The following is a 24,087-nucleotide window of genomic DNA, read 5'->3' as shown; positions in this document are numbered from 1 at the left end:
CTGGTACCTCCCTTGACATATGGAGATTTTAAAATTCAAGGTGAGATTTGGGTGGGGACACAGAGTCAAGCCATGTCATATGCTAAAGAGAGATTGAAAGAGAAACAGACATAGATAGGCAAAAATATTTTTACATAAATATGAGCATATTATACACATTCTTCAAAAAAACTAATGGATTTAATATTACTTGAATTGAACATTAGAAAAGTAAAACTAACATAAAACTGAAAAATTGTTGCCCTTTCATTAAATATTCTTTACCACAGGAGACACTATTTGCTCAAAATTCCCTCTTGGGGAAATAAGGTTAATAAAAGATACTATGAAAAACGTTAAAATGTTGGAGTCATTTTTTTTTAGCAACATGTTTCAGTTTTAGACAATATTGAATGACTCACAGGGTCGGAAAGATGAGTAAATCTTTAGACTTGTACTTCCTCCCATCTCCCTACCCCTCACTTCCCAATTTTGGCTCTAATATTATTTTTACAATATCATTGCTTATAATATTCACATTCTGTTGTGGAAACATCAATCCCATAATTGTTTAATACCATGAGTTCCATGTTCAAATGAATTATGTGTTCCTAAGAAGTCTTTTTTATCCCAGACTATATATTTCCAAATATTTTATTTCTATTCATCTCTAAATTGACTGTTTCATCACTGAATAATTCCTCTCAAGAAGGACTCATGAGTGTGTGTTCCCTGAGTTCTGTTGTGGGTCAGAATATTTATCTGTGACTTTTATACTGAAACTCATTCTGGATGGGTGAAATATTCTTGAGTCACACTTTCCCTTGGAAACCCTAGATAGTGCTTTATTATATCTTGGCAGGCAATATTGATTATTAGCGTCAAAGGCAACCCTAACTGGCTTCCTTTACTTTTTATGTCCTATGCCAAAATACTTTTTTAAAAAGTCCTTGAAGTTTGATAAGTTAATGAGGATATGTCTCAGTGCTGATCATTTAGAATTTGTTTTTCTTGGGTCATGGTGTGCTCTTTCAATCTGCAGATTCGTTTCTGCGTTTATCAGAGCAATTTTTTTGTCTTATAGCTTTGAATATTTTGTCTGTCCTATTTGCAGATTCTCTACAACCAGGCTTAACAACTAGGCTGAAATTGCTTTGTGCTTTTCACATGCAATTGCTATCTTTATCTTAAGGATTTTTTCTGTCTGTAAGCTTATTTTGAGCTGTGCCTATTTAGTTTTTTTTTTTTTTGACGATTTTAATCTATTTATCAGTTCTATAATAATGTTGTTTTGAATGAAAACACTTGGACACAGGGCAGGGAACATCACACACCCGGGCCGGTCATGGGGTTGGGTGACGGGGGGAGGGATAACATTAGGAGAAATACCTAATGTAAATGACGAGTTGATGGGTGCAGCAAACCAATGTGGCACATGTATACCTATGTATCAAACCGGTACATTGTGCACAGGTACCCTAGAACCAAAGTATCATTTAAAAAATAATAATATTGTTTTGGTCTTTAATTTGTTTCTATAGGACAGTAGAAAATCACTTTTCCAGATCATTCTCTTGTTTCATCATTTCCTCTTTGGGACCCACTATGCTGAATTCATATTCTTATTAACCTGTTCTATAACCTAAAGATTTCAGGGAAAACAATATGCCCTGCTAATTTGTTTCTTTTCAGATTTATAGCTTTTGATTCAATTTTTCAATATTTTGGTAGTCCAAGGCTTCCAAAGGGAGCACAGAGTTAGAAACTACTTTTCTAAAATCTCTCCTTCCTTCCTTTGTCCTCCCCTTTTTGAAGTCTATGACATTAGGTTGCTCCCATTTCTTTGTGTTCTTGCTGTTGCTGTTTTTTGTGGGGGTTTTTTTGCTGATTTTTATTATTTTTATTCATATTTTAGATGTTGGAGGAGGAGAGTCTTTATTTTGCCTTTATTCTGCCATCCTTCTTCAGAAGTCTATATTGTTTATATTTATTTTCATTTGTTTAAGCCAAGAAAAAGTGATCTCCATTTTTTAAAAAAGAATCAATGAGATCATGTATGTCAGGTTCATTAAAAACTTAAAAATACTATGCAAACATTATTTTTAAAAGATAAAATCATAGAATTTTAAGATTGAACTAAACCTAGCGTCTTGTGTTTTAACCCCATACTCAACTCAGAAATCCACGTGCAGCATTACTGACGATGGCTTCTGCTGCTCTCTGTGATGGGGAACTCGCTCCTTGGCAGAGCATATCATTTAGTAAATGCACAGCTCTTGCAGTTAGTAATTATCTATTATAAGGCCAAATGTACTTTCTGGAATTTTCTGGAACTTCAGCCATAATTTCTAGTTCTGCCGGACTTAGTAGGTGAAACAATGATCACATTCAAAGTTGTCACGATGTAGAGACACTGGCATCCTGAAGAGAAAAAATAAAAACTAAAAGATTCAGTGTGTTTGTACAGGAACGATACAGATCACAATAATTTGTGTGAACTGTTTTCTATTTGTATCCAAAAACATGCGGCAGAAAAAAAAAATGTTTTTAACAGTGAAAATGTCTGATTAACTTTGTAGCAAGTTTTTCTCTGAATTTAACTGAGTCCCACAAAATCCTTACTCAAAGCTCATAGATGGCTGCTTCTAGAAATGTTGTCAACCATTTAAAAAACTAAATGGAGTGTTGCTGATATCTGGCCATGATCACCTTTCTCTGCCACTCAAGCTGCTGAATAAGCACTTGCTGAGGGAGAAACACATTTCCCAGTGTTCAAACCAGTTCTCAGGAGGAAGCAGCCCAAGGACCATTTCCTAGTCTGCACACTCCGGCTTGGTGGGGCCACACAATCCATTTAGAAATAGTGTTTGCACAAATAACTGTTTCTGTAGCCGAAAGTTTTAAAAATACTTTAAACAAATCTTTTCAAGAATTCTAATTCTAACCTGTATCAGAAATGTGTTAAAATTCTGCAGACCTTTTTGCATTTTGTATCAGCTCAAGTTTCCCTTGAAAATGTTTAGGAACTTCTATTAATCATTTATTCTCCTTTTGAGAGTGAATTTTCTGGCATCAGAAGTTTCTAAGGCAATTGCATGGCACTTCAATACTGACCACTTAGGAATTAGGTTAAGAGGCAGATAATGGAAGCATAAAGGGAGCATGGAGATCCAAGGTGGTAAACGTTAAAGGACCCCTAACTCTCTCCTAGTCCCACCTTCACCTCCATTGAAGGCCAATATGCTTTGCACATTCTTCTCACAGCCTCCATAATAAACAGTGACGTTTCTGTGCTTATGGAAGCCGGTAATGCCATTCGGTGGGGTTTCATTTTTAGACCAACACACACAAACTTTAAGTCATCCTAATCAAATTCTATAATTCAAAAAGCCTTTCTTTCCTTCCTTCTTTCCGTCCTTCCTTCCTTCCTTTTTATATTTTATTTATTTTTTTGACAGGGCCTGGCTTGTCATCCAGGCTGGAGTGCAGTGTCGCAATCACGGCTCACTGCAGCCTCAGCCTACCAGGTTCAAGTGATCCCCCCACCTCAGCCTCCTGAGTAGCTGGGCTTACAAATGCACGCCACAATGTCCGGCTCTTTTTTTAATTTTGTAGCGACAGAGTCTCTCTGTGTTGCCAGGGCTGGTCTTGAACTCCTGGGCTTAAGCGATCCTCCCTCGGTGTGAGCCATTGTGCCCAGCCCAAAGAACCTTTCTTGGAATCTTAATTTTTGTTTTTCCTCCTGAGGACTGGGTCAGTATTCTCTTCAGTTACCTCAGCCTTTTCCTCATCCTCCTTCCCTTTTTCACTTCTGGAAAGGGGCAGGTTTATCCTGATGGGCTTTTGTGCCCCCTCCCCGACCTCGTGCATGGGTCTATTCTCCAGCCCAGGTCCTTTCCCTGAAACAAACGAAGGCTAAGTTTTACCAGAGCACACAGCAGGCTCGGCCCTTTGCAGACATTACCTCATCTACCCTTTTCTGTGACTCCCTGAGATAGGTTCCATCATCACCCCGATTTCACACACTGGGAAAAGAAGAGTTAAGTGGCTAGCCCAAGGATGCCCAACTAGGAAGCAGAAGAAACCAAATTTAAATCTAGATAGTCTGATTCTGGAGCACGTACTCTTAAGCCCTACACAATGCTGCTGCCGCATGTGCATTACACCATGTGCATTACACCATGTGCATATGATTGTACTGGGTACCTTAACATAAAACACATTATCAGCAGGCTTTGCTGTGCTTTCCTGGAAACTCACCCAAATGGTCATCTCCAACACACATCCTGTGAGCACCTCTTAAGGTGCTTGCTACTCTAGGTGATAAAAGTGGTAGAGGAAGCTCTCTGTGGGTGGCACATGGTGCTGGCATAATCTTACATGGGGTCTCACAGGCCTAATGGAATTTCCATTTGGGGCAATGTGGTGGATTGCATTACATGAAACCCTCCTGCTATGAAACACCTGGAAAAGCAGTATAAACTAGACACAGCATCCCTTTAAATGTCCCAACTGAGCTCACAAGAAAGAAAAGAAAATCCCAGGGGCCAAAAATGAAATGGCAACCAAAACCAGAGAATAACCTGCAAACTGAAGTTGGGGCCACGTGGGGGTATTTGATGATCTCACAAACCAAGGAGTTTGGGATTCGATGGTTAGTCTGGGACAGAAGGAAAAATTGATATCCCACGTAAAGTTGCTACCCTTAGTGAAAGGGGAAAAGCGGCGAAAGGCCACCTTCCCCTAAAAGACCAAAGGAAATGACAGAGAAGCTTGCATTCCTTGGAGTGAGCTCTGAGCGGGGGAAAATTTTTGAAACTCCAGGCCTGCCCTCACCAGCTTTGGGGTTCAAAGTTGTACTCCCTCTATGGCGCTGGAGACCTCTGTGTGTTAAGTTAGCGTAGAAACAGTTTTTAGACATTCCTAAAATTCCTGGCAAAAGCAGCACCAGAGAGATGCTCTCAAACTTGGAGATCCAGGATTCCCATGGTTTAAATGCCATGTTAAGATGAATTCACAATCCAAGATTTTTTAAAACCCCAAACACAGGAGCCAATGCCAGCAGGCCTATCAATAGAAGACATAAACCCTCCCCAAAATCAGCTTTGGCTAGGGACTATAAAATAAGAACGTTTAAAGTGATTAAGATAAGAAAGAAATAATGAAAGACAAAGAAGCCATAGAAAACACTAAGCATATTGTACTAAATAGAACTTTGAGAATAAACAATATAGTAATTAAGATTAAAAATTCAAGGGCAGCTGGAGAGAGAATGAGTAAAGCCATTAAACCAGTTCTGTCTGATGCCTGAGACATATAGAAATGAGAAAAATTCTAGAAGGCAGCACAGAGAAACAATAAGAAGCTCCCAGGAAAGCAATCTTGGATCTTCTACCAGAAAAAAAAATGGACAAGAAGAGCTCTTTGTGCACTGGAGCTGCGATGTCAGTAAACATTTTCTGGTAAGGGCCAGATAAAATCGTTTTCAGCTTGGTATCCATACATCTCTGTCTCTGTCACATAGTCTTCTTTGCATTTTTTATAACCCTTTAAAAATGTAAATATTTTCCTTAGCTAACAGGCTGTACACAAACAGGCTTTGGGTGGGATTTGGCCTGAGGGTTACAGTTTGTGGATCCCTATGCTAAACCCTAAGTCTGTAGCTGCTCATGGGCATTTTCTACTGCATGAGGATAATCTGCCTGAGAAGGAAACCATTCAAAGGAGGTCCTGCCAGGAGGAGGATGAAGAGAACACAGATTCCCAATGACATGGGTTGAGTGCCTGGACGCACCAAGTACAAAAACCTAACCCAGGAATTTTTAGTTATGTGAACCAATAAATGTTCTTTTTTCAAAAGTCAGCTTGCCCTGGTTTTATGTTATTTATAAACAAAAGAACAACTGGCAAATTTAGCAATGTGCTTGAATCTCTAAATCCTTTATGTGTGATAGTCTGCCTGCTTTAATATCATCTAAATTGCAATTGCTATTGTTCAGGAATTACTAAAACAGTTAAACCCAGATTAATGCAATATTTTTTACAATCAGTTGCTCTGTGAAGTGGAAAAATAGAAGAAAGCAAAACAATATTTTTGTGTGTGTCGGGCATTGCACTGACTGTCTTAGATGTTGTCCCACTGAACAGACACAACTCCTTTGTGAAATGTGCATTAACTCCGTTTTATAGGTAAGAAAATTTGATTGTGAGAAGTAAAGTAACTGGTCTAAGGCCACACTTAGAGTTGAGTCATTGTGGCAGAGATCTTATGGCTTAGAAAGCCAAAATTATCTGCTATCTCACCCTTTACAGAGAAAGTTTGCTGACCCTGCTCTGGACAGAAGGAGATATTATTATTATCTTAACTGCTGGCTGAGATCGTTCTCAAGAGGGAAACTGTGCTTGGGAAAATACTTTGCTAAGTGTTTGGGCTGGAGATCCATGATGCCAGTATCTGGAGGAGCCCTAGCAGGAAGGAAAAGATGTACCATTTTACATGTGAAAATGAGAGGAATATTGGGTATCGGCTCCTGAAAAAAAAGGAGTGGGGAGGAGGAAGGAGGGAGGGGGCAAGCAACGAGGCTGGCAGAAAAAGAATTGGAGAGAAAGAGGCTGGAAACTTTTCAAGAAGTAGGAATGTAATATTAGGGCAACAGGGTTGCAGAAAAATCTAGTACCAGATTTTAAGCTATTTGCTTTGTGGTGTATCACCCTTCCTGGGATCCCCTGGTCTTTGGTAAAATGGCTTTTTTGTATGGTTGGTGTTGGGATGAAGGGAGAGTCAAAGAGAAGTTACGTGGGGGCCCAACGTCAGAGCTGAATGGAAAGAAGTAGTTCTAAGACACAGAGAACAAAGTCTGACAAAGTTAGGACATGAGAATAGAATTAACCATAAGACCATAAACCGTAAGAACTTCCCCGAGAATTTGGAGACCCCTTGCGAAGTGCTTTAGGTTTCCCTAACCAATGTAATTAGGATCTGAACCAATCTTCTATAGGGCTTAAGGGCCAGGAGACCTTAGCTAATAGCAGAGTCAGACACTTACTCCACAGGGATTGAATAAGGCATTCTCCCTGCCTCTGGGAGCTCACACCCTGTGGGAAAACAGACCTCAGCACAAATGTGTAATAATTGCTCTGATAGAAAGATGAACAATTAAAGCACAAAGGAAAAAATGGTGGACTCTGCCTAGGGTGTCAGGGAGGACTTCTGGTAGGAAGTGATGTTTCAGCCAGGCTTTGAAGGATGAGCAGGAGGTAATCACTCAGAGAGGAGAAGGGAGAATCTTCCCACCAGAGGGAAGAAGAGGTGCACAAACGTGAAGCCAGAAAGAAGGTGTCAGGAAACAGAAGGCTCCTTGCAAGATGAGAATGAGAAGGCCAGAGGAGGGAGTGCAGAGAAGTCGGTCAGGCCCCTAAGGTTGCATGCTTTCTTTTTTCCTCCATAAAGCGCATTTACACAAGGAAGGCAATCACCGAAATTTGCTTTCAGATTGGTTATCACATCTATTATTTAATAAGAATTGGGGTTTGATGGGGTGGCTCTTTTTCTTTCTTGTTGCTCTTTGGAGCTTTTACTATTTTGTGGTCTTACAGCTGCTCTTCTTACCGTGAGCACGTCTTGACTGAACATCATGAGATGCATTAAGGACTCAGGGAGGTTTAACTGATTGTACTGCCAAGGGAAGCAACAGCATGTGTTAAGAAAAGCATAGCCTTGAGTTTAAATGCTGTTTCTGCCACTTCTTAGTGAAGCACAATTTATTTAAACATTCTGAGCCTCAGTTTCTCTCTCAATAAGAAAGATAGAGACCAAGTGCAGTGGCTCACACGTGTAATCCCAGCACTTTGGGAGGCCGAGATGGAAGGATCACTTCAGTCCAGCAGTTCAAGACCAGCCTGAGCAACATAAGAAAGCCCCAGCTCTACAAAAAATTTAAAAATTAGCCAGGAGTGGTCATGCATGCCTGTGGTCCCAGCTGCTTGGGAGGCTGAGATGAGAGGATCACTTAAGCCTGGGAGGTTGAGGCTGCAGTGAGCTGTGATCATGCCACTGCACCCTATCCTGGATAACAGAGTGAGACCCTGTCTCAAAGAGAAAAAAGAAAAAAAGGTAGATAATAGTATCTATGTGGCAGAATTGCGGTGAGGAGTAAATGACATGAGAGCCCAGTGGCTGTCACCTAATAGATGTTCAATAAATGTGAGTTCCCTATTTTCCAGTTAGATGAGATTCTTTTTGTACCTGATTTTTTTATGATTGTTGCGAGTTGTGATGTTCAGTATGATTGATAGCCACTAGCAACGTGCTGCTATTGGGCACTTGAAATGTGCCTAATCTGAATTAGGATGTGCCGTATGTGTAAAATATATACCAGGTTTCAAAGACATAGGATGAACTGAAGAATGTAAAATATCCCATTAATAAACCTTTATATTAATTGCCCATTGACATGGTAGTATTTTGGATATGTTGGGTTAAATAAAATATGTTCTTAAAGTAATCTTACTTGTTTCTTTTTCATTTTTTAACATGGCTACTAGAAAATTTAAAATTAATTTGTGGATTGCATTATATTGCTATTGGACAATTCCTGGTTATAGAGGAAAGACGGAATGAAATTTCAAGGCCTGTCTGAAGCCCAGGTGACCAATAAACTATTTCTATTTTTTCAACTTTTGCGATAAAGATCTAGTTGCCTAAAATTCAGTGGAATTTTGAAAGCAGGATGAGGCACTTAGTCAGTGGAAATTAGGTTAAATTGACTTTGATGGGAAAAAATGCAGTTGTCAACATTTACTTTTGTTGCATTTTCACCACTAACTGAATACCTTGTCCTCTAACGTTACACATAAATGTGAAAGTTAAGAGCTGTCTCTCTAACTCACCTCTGCTGGCCAGAATCCTGAAGCCACATGCTACACTGCTTTGTCTCTCCTGGATTGCACAGTGAAATTGTTTTCTCTTTATGTATGACAGAGCCTTCACTTCTTGAACTCCTCATCCTTCTCAGAAACCACACAGGGATGTCCCTGGACTGCAGAGGAGAGTTTCTTTCATATACTTTAAACCAGCTGGAGACCTCAGTTTTGATATTAAAACCATTTAAATACACATATGCACGTGTGTGCATCCACACACACACGCATATGCACATGTGTGCATGCACACACACACGCACATGCACACACGCAGAAACCCAGCACAGAGTGAGGTGGTGCAGGGGGCGGTGGCGGGGTATGGTCTCTCTTAAAAAATTCCAAGGCACTCACTAGCTTTGAGATACACAAAAAAGCTGAAGCATTTCTTCACACACCATAGTTTCTTTTCTTTGACATCGTATGTGAGGCAGTTTGCTGAGGAAGGAGGGGGGTGACTGGGGCTCCCACTAAGCACTTGTGCAGATGGAGGCAGAGAAGCAGAAGAGAGTGCAGCCAGTGTTCATTACAACACCACATCATTGGCACAGTTTCTACTTCCTTCTCTTCCAATCCCCAACTCTCTCACCTGGGTTCTAACCCTAGCACTCCTCGCAAACGGGTGCCTCTCCCTAAGTACATCATGACCTCCAGGCTGCTAAATCCAATAAATATTTTTTAGCCACATCACAGGAATGACACTTAACATCTGCCTCCCTTAATCCAGCATTGACCACAGCTATGGTGTACTACAGCCATGGGCACAGTCGCCTTTCCTCTCCTCCCTATGCACAGCAGGCTTCCTCCTGCCTGGCCTAGCAGCCTTCAGAAATGGCTCATTCAGAGGCTCTCAAGCCATACATAATGCCACATCTCAGATATTGTTCAGTTCTCATCTTTACTAACCTCTCAGCAATACACCATTCCTCGCATCTTGAAACACTCTCTTCTTTGGCTGTCCAGTGCCATCGGATATGGTTTGGCTGTGGCCCCACCCAAATCTCATCTTGATTTGTAACTCCCACAATTCCAACCTGTCATGGGAGGAACTTGGTGGGAGGTGATTGAATCATGGGGGCGGGTCTTTCCTGGGCTGTTCTCATGATAGTGAATGAGTCTCATGAGAAAAATGGGAGTTTTTCTGCACAAACTCTCTTCTCTTGTCTGCTGCCATGTGAGACACCTTCTGCCATGATAGTGTCGTCTCCCCAACCACGTGGAACTGTAAGTCCAATAAACCTTTCTTTTGTAAATTGTCCAGTCTTGGGGAATGCCTTTATCAGCAGCATGAGAACGGGCTAATACACCATCCTTATCTGGTTTCTCCTTGGGCTTTGCACCTTCCCTTTCTATCTCCTTTGCAGGCTCAATTTCAACCTCCTGACTATGAAATGTTAGATTCCCAAGACTTGGTCATAGCCCCTTCTCTTCATCTATTCTAATACTTTCTCCCTCAACATTCAGGAATTATTATTACCAGGGTTATCAATATCCAGGGCTTCGACATCTGATAATTCTGGTAGCTTTCAGATTTATGTCCTCAGCGCAGAATGTTATTCTGAGTTCTAAACCTATACATCTAATCTTTTACTTGACATCTCAACTTGCATTTCTCAAAGACCTTCAAAGTAAACTCGAACAAACTTTAACTTTTAAGCCTGGCTCTCCTTAAGTGTTTTATCATTCAGGGGATGATAGTTCATCTCTTGCATAAACCGGCAATCAAAGAGTTCCTTTGAAATCTCCCTTTCCTTCACCTTTACCACCTCATCCATTACATCATCAAGTCCCAATGACCTCATGTGCCAATAATCTCTCAGATCCAGGGAGTTCTTTTCATCCTCCCTGCCAACCCCCAGGCCAAAAGTACCATCATCTCTTGCTCGGACTGCCTCAGTAGCTCCCTGTCTTCTTTTTCTCTCACTTCCCTCCAAACATGGCCACCAGAGTAAGGTGGGATTTTACTTCCCAGACCTGTTGAGTCTTCCCTAACCTAGTTCTCTTCTAAAGTGTGAAAGACGTAGGCCATCAGGGATGTGGCTTGGAACGTCCATGATTGCTAAAAGCACTAAGATTTTGTAAGAGTTCACAGAAGGAGAAAGTTACTTCTAGCAAGTGGGTGAGGGCAGGCTTGACTGAGGAGGGTTGTTTGACTCTGGGTGGTTTGTACCTGCCATGTGATTGTTAAGAGGGTCATTTCAGGCCAGGTTTGGTCCTCATGCCTATAATTCCAGTGCTGTGGGAAGACAAGGTGGGAGGATTGCTTGAGGCCAGGAGCTTAAGACGAGACTGGGCAACAAAGCAAGACCGCTGTCTCTACAAAAAAAATTTTTTAAATAGCAGGTATGGTGGCACATGCCTGTAGTCCCGGCAACTTGGGAGGGTTAGTATGGAGGGCCACTGCACTCCAGCCTGGGGTGATAGAGCAAAACCCTGTATCTTAAAAACAAAACAAAACAAAACACCCCATCATTTTAGGGAGTGAGAACAACATGAACAAAGGCAGGGAGGTAATAAAAGACAGGTATTTGTTCACAGATTCATTTAACAATTAATTATTGAGCATTTGTTATGAGTGAGACATCATTACAGGTCCTGGGAATATATTGATAAAAAAACAGACATGAGCCTCATGGAACTTACAGTTGAGAGGTGCTGTGTGGGGAGTGTGTTGGATCCCAGAGAACATGAAGGGAATCGTGGGGAGTTTTGCTGGAGAAGTAAGTGAAGACCAGATCAAGGAAGGGACTTAAACAGATAATAGGAGTTTTCTATTTTATAAAGTCAAGACTTATAAAGTCAATGCCTTGAGGGGACAGGTGGAAAATGTAAATTAGGGGAGTGGGCTTGGTGTGAGGTAAGAGGAAGAGTGGGGATTTGGGCAAACTAGAAATTTCAAGCCCTATCCAAGGAGTGACTGATTATTCAGCCGCAGCTAATTATTGCCATTCAGAAATGTGAATCCAGAACCTCTGCTTTGAACGAAACAAACGCAAGCATGCAAGCTTTTAGAGCAACTTTTGGTTTGTTGAATTTTGATAAGTAATTTGATTCTTTTTTTTTTTTTTTCAAAATGCCATGAAAGTATCAAACTATGACTTTGGGTTGATTCAGCTTGCAGGACAGCAGTTTATGAGCTCTGCTTGATACAAATGGGAGACATTGAAGGCTCCTTGTCTTAGTCCATTTGGCTGCTATAACAAAATACCTTATACTGAGTGGCTTACAAATAACATAAACTTATTGCTCCAAGTTCTGGAGGCTGAGAAGTCCAAGATCGAGGTGCTAGCAGATGTAGTGTCTGGTCTGGGCCTGTTCCTTATAGATAATGCCTTCTATGTGTCCTCACGTGGCAGAAGGGGCAAACGAGCTCCCTCAGTTTTCTTTTTATAAGGCAATAATCCCATTCATGAGGGCTCTAACCTCATGACTTAATCATTTCCCCAAAATCCCCACCTCATAACACTATCTCATTGGGGATTAGGTTTCAGTGTATAAATTTTTCAGGGGCACACATATTCAAACCACAGCACATTATGTGTAAAATGTGTTGAAGATGAAAATAGGCAGAAAGCTCATTGGAAGTGGCCGAGGTGACAAAAAATGAGAGTCTGGTCTAGAATTTAGGCAACAAGAAAGGAGATGGGCCTCTTCCAACAAACATTTTCCTCTTCTTTCTTTTTTTCTTTTTTTTTTTTTTTTTTTTTTTTTTGAGACAGAATCTCCCTCTGTCATCCAGGCTGGAGTGCAGTGGCAGGATCTCAGCTCACTGCAACCTCTGCCTTCTAGGTTCAAGCCATTCTCCTGCCTCAGCCTCCCAAGTAGATGAGATTACAGGTGCTCGCCACCATGCCTGGCAAATTTTTGTATTTTAGTAGAGGCAGGGTTTCACCATGTTGTCCAGCCTGGTCTCGAACTCCTGACCTCAGGTAATCCACAGTGGCTTCTCACAGTGCTGGGATTACAGGTGTGAGCCATTGCACCCGGCCTCCTCTTTTTTCTTAGTAACTTAACTGCAATGTGTTAGGCTGGAAAAGAAAACTACACTTGCCAGCCTTTCTTATAGCTAGGTTTGGTCATGTAAATAAATAATTCTGTCCAATGTGATGGTGAAAGATGGTAGGATGGGGCTTCAGTAAAAGTTTTTAAAATGGGTATGCCTTTTTGTTCTTCCATCCTTCTGTTTTTATCATTCTGAGATGTGGACACAATGGCTGAAACTTCAGCAATTATCTTAAGCCAAAAGTCGAAGATGATTCTTTAAAAAGTAAGATGGAGGGACTAGGGGTCTCTAAGGTGCACAGGGCACCATTTCAGCCCTGAGTGGCCTGCCTGCCTCAGGATTTCTACTTGAAAGAAAAAATTGGTTTTATATGTTTAACCTGATACATTCTGACTTTTCTGTTGCATGCAGTCAAACCCAACCCTCACTGAGAAAGCAACTAATTAAATGCAGAGAGCAGGAAGGTAATAGGAGCCCAGGTTTGGGTATACAATATTGGAAAGACAGGCATAGCAAGAATCTAGACGCACAGCAGCAGGAGCAAGAATGTAGGCGCCAAGGATCTATTGAGTGTCCACCACGTCCCAGGTGCTGTTCTAAGGGCTTTGTATGTGTTAACTCATTGAAATCTAACAACCAGTCTATGAAGATACTAGTCTATAACCATTTTACAGATGGGAAAACTAAGGCACAGGGAGACTAAGTGACTTACTCAGATCTCCAGCTAGCAAGTGGTAGAACCATGAGTCATCCAACTGCTCTGTCCCAGAGCTGGTACTTGTAACTTCCACCCTGTGCTGCCTTTATGCACTGTCTGTCCCCACCATCTCTACCACACTTCCACTCTCTCTCTCACTTGCAGCCTCTAGCCACAGTGCTTCCTTCTGCCCTGAAAATGCAAAGGCTCTTCCTGCCTCAAGGCCTTTGTCCTAATGAATTCTCTATCAAGAAGGCTCTTCCTCCAGATTGTTATGTGGCTTGCTCCTTCTCCTAATTCTGACCTCAACTCAACTATCGCCTCCTCAAACAGACCTCTGACTCAGCAGCTGGGGGACTCTTGCAATGCATGTCTCTTGTGCAGAATTATAACCTGTGTTCACATTCTCAGACATCTATGGTTATGTTTCCACATTTAAGCTAAACAGAATGCTCTATTTAAAGAAACAAAAATAAAAACCTGGAGCTGTTGCTGCCAGACAGTCATCCATGTCCTCAAGAAATTCTCTGACAAGTGTGGAGGCACAGGAGAAGAACCACATGTATAGTGCAGGATCAGCGCTCTTCAGGAGGTCCTGGAGTGAGATGCACAGCAAGGGCAGAAAGAGTCACTTCAGCACAGGCCACTGCAAACAGCTGAGAGTGGAAGTATCAGAGACTATTAGTTGTCCTCAGTTTGTTTTATCCACTGTTTCCTTGAGAATAGGATCCCCATTTTGTTTTTGGACAAATGGTTGACAAAAACAATAACTACATTTCCCAATCTCTTTTGCAACAGATGTGTCCATGTGACCAAGTTACATGGAAACGAAATGGGAGTTCCTAAGTTGAACTTCTTGGACGCCATCAAAAAGGGAAGGGCATGACTTTCTTTGGTCCTCCCTTTGTTCCATGGGTTAACATGGGGATCTGAGAGCTCAATCTCCAGCAGCCACCCCAGCCAATGACATAGAAGCTACATGGCGAAGGAAGTGGAAAAATAATCTAGAAAGAACTTGGATTCTAGACAACTGAATGATATCACCCATATGTAAAGAAAAAGAATCAGTTTTCTAATAGTTTATACCACTGTTATTTTCGTTTTTCTGTCACTTGTAACCAAATCTAATCCTGATCCAGAGAGTGTTATATAATAAATGAGGCTGGAAGGATAAAACCAAATCAGTGAAGTCATTATAAGGAATATTAGGAAACTTGAACTTCATCCTGAAGTAATGAAAAGAGGGTGAACATTTTTTAATAGTGAATGAACAAGATTGCTTACACTTTTTTTTTTTTTTTTTTTTGAAAAATCACTGCTGGGAATGAAAGCATTCTTGGGAAGTGAACTGGAGGGGGCAAAACTGGAGGCAGAGTTGCCAATTAGGAGGCTGCTATAAGTAGCACTGCAAAATGGCACACTCTGAACTGCAGTCATGGATGCAGAGCTAGAGAAGGTGGATTGCAGGGAAATAGAAGGAGTGGAATCTCCAGAACTTGATTTATCCATGTGCTGGCTGAGAAAACGGGAGCATTGGAATAACTTTCAAGTTTCTGATTTGGGCAGCTGCATCACTCATGAGTGAAAGGCATTAGGAGGAGCAGTTTACTAGGCTTCCAAAAAAAGATCTCCTCTAAGAATAGGGAAACTAAGCAGTAGAAGATTTTAGAAATAGGATATTAACCCAGTTTCCAATTGCAAGACCATCTGTCATGTTTTTGGTGTAGTCAAAAGCAAGAACCAAACAGATCTGATTCAAAGTTTAAACAAACCATACCGTTACTTGACCTTGGACCCAGTTATTTAACCTCCTAGACCATCAGTTTCTTCATCTTTAAAATGGACACAATCACACTAATATCATTCGGCTTTATGGAAAATAATGAAATTCCCAGCTGAGTGCAAGGACATAGTAAATGGACAATATGTGTAGCTGTTGTTATTTACTGCTTGTTAAGTATTCAGGTCATCTACATGGGAGCATTTTCTCTTCTCCTGCTTAGTCTCTCAAAGATTCTTAGTACAGAGCACAGCATGTACTACCTTCATTCTCAACTAAGTCCCATTGGAGAGTACATTCTCCATAAAAACAAAGGTAATTAAAGAGTCCAGTGTGTGCACGCTAGCCCAAAGAGAACTTACTCAAATTGACTTTCACTTTGATTCTCTGCCTGCCCTGAGACCTCCCTCAGCTTCTCCTTCTAGGTATCTACTCCACCTAGCAGCTCCAGCAAAGAATTTTAAAAATAAAATGTTCTTGATCAATATCTTGATAAATTTCTTAAAGTCTTAATGTGGTGGACAAATAATTCCTTTTTTAATAAGGCTTTTTTTCTTTGAAAGAATCTCAACTGACATGATTGAACCAAAAGAAAATCGGCATGACATATATAATATTAAGCAGCTATAAATCTGGAAGAGATTCAAAACCCAGACAGAAGGCTTTGATTTTTTTTAAAGCACATTTAATCATGTTTTAAAGCAAAATGAAAAACCACAAATCTGTTTAGACATTCCAAACATGAAGAAATAATATTTTTATCAAAATCTTGTAACCTTACTCACACCAAAAGAAATTGTTCCTAAGCAGCGCTGACAACTCTGTCTGAGATGTGAATCTGAAAACACATTTTTAAAATTATACTTTGGAAGCATTGAATACGCTCAATGAAATTCCAGAATTAATCCACTCCAGTTTTGCAATAGGCACTGACTCATCTACATCTCCTTCCCTCTTCCCTTTTAGCAAAGCTACCCTACTCATCCCCCCAACACATAAACACACACACACACACACACACACACCTTCAGTTAGAACCAATGGCTATGATACATCAAAAGAGTCACAGTTAATCCAATAGACTCTTTTTTTCTGTTCCCTGCCTCGGTTTTTTCACGTTAAGTGGAGGAAAACATCTCACTTATCACCTGGAACATCTCCCAGATGAACCAAGATGCAGAGAAGCTCTGATTTAGGAATGGTAAGCTGGCTCTTCATGCTCATAAATCCAGGCTGTTTAGCAGTCCCTCGTAGAATGCCAAGAGAACTGCATGTTACTGATCCCCACAAATGCCAAAATTGCAATGGGTTGACATTTACTGTGCAGTCATCATGTAACAAATGATTTACCTAGAAAGAGACACAGTCTTCCAGTGAGATGACAGTTAATCCTTCTTCCAGGCTTGGAGAGGTAGAGAGATTCCAGGAAACAAATTAGCTTTAAAAAGTCTCTGGTTTTAGCTGCATCATACATAGTTCTTTTTTAAATATAACTTTTTAAAAGATATAATTCACATACATAAAACACATTCTTTAAAAGTGTACAATTCAGTGGTTTTTAGTGTATTCACAAATTTGTACAACCATCACTATTATCTATTTCCAGAACATTTTAATCACTCCTAAAAGAAACACCATAACCACTAGCAGTCACTCCCCATTCCCCTCCAACTCTTCAGCCTTAGGCAATTGCTAATCTACTTTCTGTCCCTAGAGATTTGCCTACTCTTGACATTCATATATAAGGGATTATACAACATGTGGCCTTTTGTGTCTGGCTTCTTTCACTTAACAATGTTTTTAAGATTGTAGATGGGAGTTTTTGCTGATATGTTGAATTTCTCTTCTGATAGCACTAACAGTTATCATATTTGGAGTGCTTCTCAATGCTGAAGTGCTTTCCATGCATAATCTCACTTCATCCTCACAACAGTAGAATGAGACATATAAAATTATATCCATTTTACAGACGGGGAATTGACATTTATAGAGAAGTCAAGTAACTCACCCAAGGCCAAACAGCTAGTAAGTGATTGAGGAAGGATTTCAATCCAGGCCTGTTTGACTCCAAAGCTTATGATGTTAACCTCCAGGATCCACTGCCAGAATTCTTAGAGATGAGTTCTGATTTTGTTGCCCTTTCCAGGGTCTTCTTTTAAACAGGAAAAAGTGTATTCCTAAGATGTTTGAGAGTTAAGGCAATTCCCCAGGGGCTGGACTCGTATGCAATGGATCAGTGAAATGCAGCATGGCCATGTCTGCAAGCTGAGGAGAAGTGAGTGGCAGCTAGAAATGTGAGGCCTCAAGAATCCTAAGATCTCTAAGGAGAATGAACCCAGAGCTGTAGCACCCAGGATACCGGATGGGCAAATAGAAAGCGTGGGGTGTCTGGCTGACACTTGGAATGCCACCGACATCCCTGTCTAGGTCACTCACTGATGGGCTAATACATCAGATTATTCATATAATAATTAATAAATCATTTTTTCACAAAAACTGGTCTTGACAAACATTGGAGAAATATAAGAGCCATGTTGCTCATCACTATACCCCCACAGCAAGGTTCAATCCTAATAATCTGGGCATGGGATTCAATGTGTTTCTAAAGACTCTTTGAGGAGTGACAAAACATCCAAGCAGAGATTCATTAAAAGCCGTTGATTTTTATGTTTCTCCCAGATGAAATGACATAAATTGCAGCTAAGATGCATAGTTCAGTCTTTAATCTCAACCAACCATTTCTTTTACTGCCTACCCTGAAATTTCAAGAAGCCACATGGTCAAGGACAAATCAACTTCACTTCTCCTGATTTTCATCCTCCCAATCCCTCGAGGCCATCATCTCCACAAACTTCAACGTGGTTAGAAGTGGAATGCATGGATTGTGAAGAAGCAAAACAGAGCATCTGAGTAATTCTTCCTTAAAACACTGGACCCTGGATGCATTTTGGATGCAGGTGCAGAGGAAATGGTCTTTAAATGATGACAAATTTTTAGGCACATGGTTAAAATGAAGCCAACCAACCTCAAATGCTCAGATCTTCATCCCACTGTGATTTTGAACTTGAGTTGAATCCTTCAAAGGGGAAAAAAGAACATCATTCTCTTCTCACTCCAAAGGGAGGCCTGTTCATCAGCCTGGCCCTCACCGTCTTTCCTGCTGTTTCTGGCAGCAGGAGCCTTTGTCTCAGGCTGAGCCCGGCTCTTCTGTGACCTTCACCATCACAGAAGTAAGCACAGTGCCGGAGTCAGACGAAAGCACACCTGAAACCCCGCTCTGCTGAATTCAAGGTGTGAGGCAAATTACTTAACCTCTCTAAGCTGGTGTTTCCTCACTCGTTAAATGAGAATGTGAGTACCAACCTCTTAGGGATCCTATGAGGATTCAGTAAAATTTCCATGTAAAAATTTTCTTAAATTTGGTTTAACAACAACTTTTTATAGGCTTCTCTTAAATGCTATAGAAACAAAACATATTTATAGCTGAAAACGAAAATAAAGCACTTGGCAGAGTGTTTGGCATGTAGTAAGCCCCAGTAAACATTAGCTATTGTTTTTACAAATTTCCCTCAGATCTTTGGAGGCACATCCCGGCGAGAGGTTGCACAGTCTTTATTTTAGTGTACAGAAGACACATGTGATTCAGAGAGGTTGAGAGGGAGTGAAAATACGAGCTCTCTCTAGTGGATGCTTTCTGGTACGAGCACTCTATCTGAAGGGAAAACCTTTCCAAAGGCTTAGAAATTGAAATGTTTTTGTGCTTAGCTCAGATCACCTCCTCTTGGGGGCAGAAAAGATGAGAAGGCCCAAATGAAGAGTCCAAACAATGGAAAGTGCAGTGGCAAGAGGCAACGACAGCAAAGGCCAACACTGCTCAGAAGAGCAGGGGTCCGGAGGGTAGGAGTGGGAAGCGGGGATCCACGCCACAGCGGGATGGGAGAGCAGAGACAGCCATGGCCACAGCTAGCCACACAGCTGCTGGGAGCCAGTTAGGACCAGCAGGCTTTCTCTCAGGCAGCACATCCCTCACCAGGACCCATGAATTAATGAGTGGAGCACAGGCTGGATTTCAGTTCATCTCCTCAAATGGGTCCTTGAGCAGGACTCAGACTTCACAGCCTTCAGCAGTGACCCTGGGCTGGGGGTGGGTGTCTGAATTTGGATATAACCCAAGAGTCCAGAACCAAGAAGTTGAGAGCAAGGAAGCTGATATCTGTGGAGTGCAGGAGAGGAATGAGGGAGGATCTTAGCAAAATGTTTCTCTATATTTCGCCACATCTGTGAACCACTGTAATGGGTTAGCTTCTTCAGAAATGGAAGCTGAAATGAAGGTTGGGATATAGGATGTGGATTAGGGACTAGCACTGCAGAGGAAACAGGAAGGAAGTAGGATTGAGCAGAAGGAGAAATCAAACTGCTGTGCAGGCCTGACAAAGCCTCAGCCAATATAATGAGATGGAATGGGGGGTCTGGAGCAAGAGGAAGGATTGGGACCCCATTAGAGGTTCCACCATCAGAGAAGGACATGGCCTCGGGCAGGTGGCTCTCTGCAGTTTAGGTGAACCCTGAAGGAGCTTCCAGCCGGAGGCAGTCTGCTGACCACATTCCCCATGGCTGCAGCAAGGCCCTCCTTGAGAGGAGATCTGCGTGGCACATCTCCATGTGCCACCAAAAGCACCTCGATGTCTATGCAAGGTCAGTTCTCATTATTCACACTAGTTATATTCTATAACATCTCTGCAAATACTGAATTAGTAAATACTGAATCATTGTTCCCAGGTGAAATACAGGGTTAGGTACCTGTGAGCCTCTGGTCATAACATTTTCATCAGTCAATACATGACCTTGTTTTATATGTGCTTCCATTTAAAGACACCGTATTTAATACATATTGTTGACTCAGTGGCATTGAACTCATGACCAATATCACACTGTAACTATGCCTGAAGGAAGAGTGTCTAATATACTTGGGTTCTCCCTAAGGCACATCACAGCTTTCCTGCACTCAGGAAAGCTAGATAGCACTGTGGCTTTACAAGTGGGAGTCATTTTAACAGTGAAATTACCAACAAAAAGTGCAGAAATGCAAAAAAACATGGCACTAAATCAACCACTTGATTATAGATACTTGTTTACAGTATGAGAGCTGAACAAAATAGAGCATTACCTTGCTGGGCCTCAGCTGAAAACTTAGATAGCTGGCAACTGAAATGTTTTGCTGCTCCACACATGTCTGCAAACAATAGCAAAGCCACTCCAAATATCAACTTTGGAGTTACAGATACATTTTAGCAAGTAGGCAAATTCACAAATACAGAATCTATGAATAGTGAAGATCAACTGAACTTAACTTTTTTTTTTTTTTTTTTTGAGACAGTGTCTTACTCTGATATCCAGACTGGAGTGTAGTGGTGCGATCTTGGCTCGCTGCAACCTCTATCTCCTGGGGTCAAGTGATTCTCATGCCTCAGCCTCCTGAGTAGCTGCGATTATGTGCATCACCAGGCTCGGCTAAGTTTTTGTGTTTTTAGTAGAAACGGAGTTTCGCAATGTTGGCCAGGCTGGTCTCGAACTCCTGGCCTCAAGTCCACCCACCTCGGCATCCCAAAGTGCTGGGATTACAGTTGTGAGCCACTGCACCCATCCCAATCATACTTATATTTTTAATTGCCTCCTTTTTTGTAACATATGTATTTATTCTCATTTTAGATACTATTATTGATGAAATCATGGTTTCACTGTGTTGGGTATATTTTTATTAACATACATTAATTTAAGAACATTCCTGTTAATAATAAGCTATTCTTCTTTATGCCATCTAAAATTGTCTCATGCACCCCTAGTGGTACATAGGTTTAAGGAACTAGTGAACCTGGTAGGCTGGATTTTGTGGGTGACAAGGGATTCGATACATGAATGGTTTGTCTCCAACCAGTCTCAGGAAAATCTTCTCTCCTTAGGTTTCCGTCAGAATCATTCATTTGTTCAAGGATCACTGGGCTAGAGGAAACCAATTTCTCTTCCATATCCACTCAGTGTGAGCTATGTTTATCCTTCACTTGCTAATAAAACAATAGCTTGTGTTTAATGTGGATTGATTCAAATAAGAGAATTCAGCAACTTTCCAAGTCCACCAACTTCTTCCTGTGTGGTTAAGCATTCCCATGGTTGATGAAAATGGAGAAAGAAAATTACAAAGGATTTGAATATTATCCTGAAAGTTATTTGTTTGCTTTTAAAATCTCAATAAAATATTTCTCCAATTTATTTTTCGTAACTTCGTGGAAAGCAAGAATAATTTCTGTGAAAGAGCTGATTAACAAGGCAAAAACACCATTTTATCTCAAAATACATTGTTAATCAATTTTAAGTGTTATCTGGCATTTGTAATTTAGGATGTCCGGGGTTAATAACATTGCAAAGATTCTCTGATGGTGCAATAATCACGGGATGCAAATTGATTTCTTTCAGTGGTGTGCTTGTTAAAAGCATATGAGCTTTCTAACTGGCCTTCAGCCACCCTGCCAAATTGTGATCTAACTACATTGTCCTATAATTTGTAAGCATTCACTGAGTTATTTATAGATAACATGAAATATTTGTTAGTTCAAAGTGGATATGATTTAGGTCAAACCAAAGACAGAGTGTATAAATGTTAAAATCTTGAACCTATGTTAAAATGTTCAAGAGGCTATGTTCTGTTTTCTTTCCCTGTTGTGTCCTCTGATGAATATTACTACCCATGTCTGGGTTTCCTTTGTAATTCTCTTCCAATTAATTACTCCAGAGAGAGAAGAAAGAGTTGCTACAAATATAACATAATTAAAACTCACTAGTTTTAAGAGTGTGGACTCCAGATGAAGGGAAAATCTGTGGTCCCTACGCTTTATTATCTTGCAGATTCTGCTGCCCTTGGCTTTTAGAGCACCTGGTTTCCCTTTTTGTTTTATCCCATGATGGTGGCAGTAGGTTTGGTCTTCACAGACCTCAACATTCCCACCTGTAAGCTGCAGCACACCAGTATGTTGCAAACAGGTCACCAGTCATTAACCCTGGACATCTTAAATGGCAAATGCCATAAGATCCTCAGCCTTCACAGTGGCCAGGTGGCCACCTGGAGTGCATGGGGCCTCCTAACTCATGTATCACCTCTGGCCTTGAATAACCTCATCCAGAGAGTCTAATATACAGTACAAGAATGTTCCTTTCCTATGTGTGCCATGACATGAAAGAGGTTGGGGAACACCACCCAAGACCAAGGTTCATCATGACTTTGGGAACCTCGAAGGGTTCCTTAATGCATGTTTACTTGACTTTCTAGTACCTGCTCACCAGTTCCCCAGAACACCCGGCCCATCTTTAGACTCAGCTGGCCAAGCTTACTTCATTCCTGCAAAGATTGACCAGATGTTTACCTAACCCACTTTCCCTTCCTGGGCTTAGATGCAAATTACATTGCCCAGACCTCTTTCCTCTAGATGTATGCACAAGACTAGCTCCTGCTGATGCAGTGGAAGTGGAAGTGATGTGTCACTTCTGGGTGAAGGCCATTAAGAGTCTTGTGCCTTGTCCACACTTTCCTTCTGACTTCTCCTTCCAAAATATCCATGGACACAACATGTGTTGAAGATGGCAGCTAGGTCTTTGAATGACTGCGTTTTCTACAGCCATCCCATGGCTTCTGGCTGATTGAAATGGAATTTCATGTGAATGAAAAACAGATTTTGTTTGTATTATGCTCTGAGACTTCAGAATTTATCAGTTATAACAACTGATATAATTTACCTTAATCAGTACAATTCTTTGTCCCCATAGACATACACAGTGTTATGGGCTGAATCTGTTTCCCCCAAAATTCATGTGTTGAAGTTCCAACCCACCCTACCCCTCCCCAGCCGGCATATTCCAGAATGTAACCATACTTGGAGAAAAGGTCTAAGGAAGTGATCACGCTGAGGTCATTAGGGTGGGGCATTAACCCAATATGACTGTGTCCTTATAAAAAGAGAAAGATGCCAGGGGCTGGTGTGCACAGAGGGACAACCTCAAAGAGGCAGCAAGAGGTCAGCCATCTACAAGCCAACCGAGAGGCCTCAGAAGAAACCAACAGGCACTTTGGTCTTGGACTTCCAGCCTTCAGAACTGTGAGAAAGTAAATGTCTGTTGTTTCAGCCTCCCAATCTGTGGTATTTTGTGACGACAGGCCCCAGCAAACAAATGCACACAGTAAAGTCACCTCACGTACCATCTCATTTCTTTCTTATTTCCCAATAGGTCTGCATGAATTTTTAACCTGTAGGCATCTGCTGAGTCCTTAAGGATGCTAGTTTGCTAGTTCTCTTATCCCTGCCATAGATATCTTTCATGATCCAAGATCAGTTGTGGGAACTCCTATTCTCAGGCAAACTCAAACACACACCAAAGCATGCACACACACACACACACACACACACACATGCACACAGTATATGTTGCTTTTCTTGATATTTTCCACATTTCATAATTCTCTTGACCACAGAGGTTTATTCAATGAAATTATACCAAGGGCTGCCCTAGATTTGAACTTAGCCCAGTCCGAGACCCCACGGGCAGCTAGATGAGTTAGGTGAACGGAAGCTTCAAATATTTCTGAAAGATTCTCCTTTCACTGCATCTCCTTCCTAGCCAGAACCCTCAAAGCTTGTCACTAATAACTCCCCTAAGTTATAG

At 41.2% G+C, this 24,087-nt stretch overlaps 1 long non-coding RNA gene across 1 annotated transcript in view; it reads right to left on the bottom strand.

Annotated features, from left to right (window-relative positions):
* Positions 1 to 1,229: 1,229 nt before the first annotated feature.
* Positions 1,230 to 24,087, bottom strand: part of LOC116467533 (uncharacterized) — a 33,898-nt gene continuing 11,040 nt past the window's right edge. The window contains exons 2-3 of the long non-coding RNA XR_004247809.1: positions 14,079 to 14,254; positions 1,230 to 2,400 (exon numbers count right to left, since the gene is read on the bottom strand). This is a non-coding gene — a long non-coding RNA (uncharacterized LOC116467533). The remainder of the gene's footprint in view (positions 2,401 to 14,078; positions 14,255 to 24,087) is intronic.

Source organism: Hylobates moloch, unplaced genomic scaffold, assembly GCF_009828535.3.
Source record: "Hylobates moloch isolate HMO894 unplaced genomic scaffold, HMol_V3 SCAFFOLD_2, whole genome shotgun sequence".
In the NCBI taxonomy this organism is placed as follows: Eukaryota; Metazoa; Chordata; class Mammalia; order Primates; family Hylobatidae; genus Hylobates; species Hylobates moloch.
This window is presented reverse-complemented; position numbering and strand designations above follow the sequence as displayed.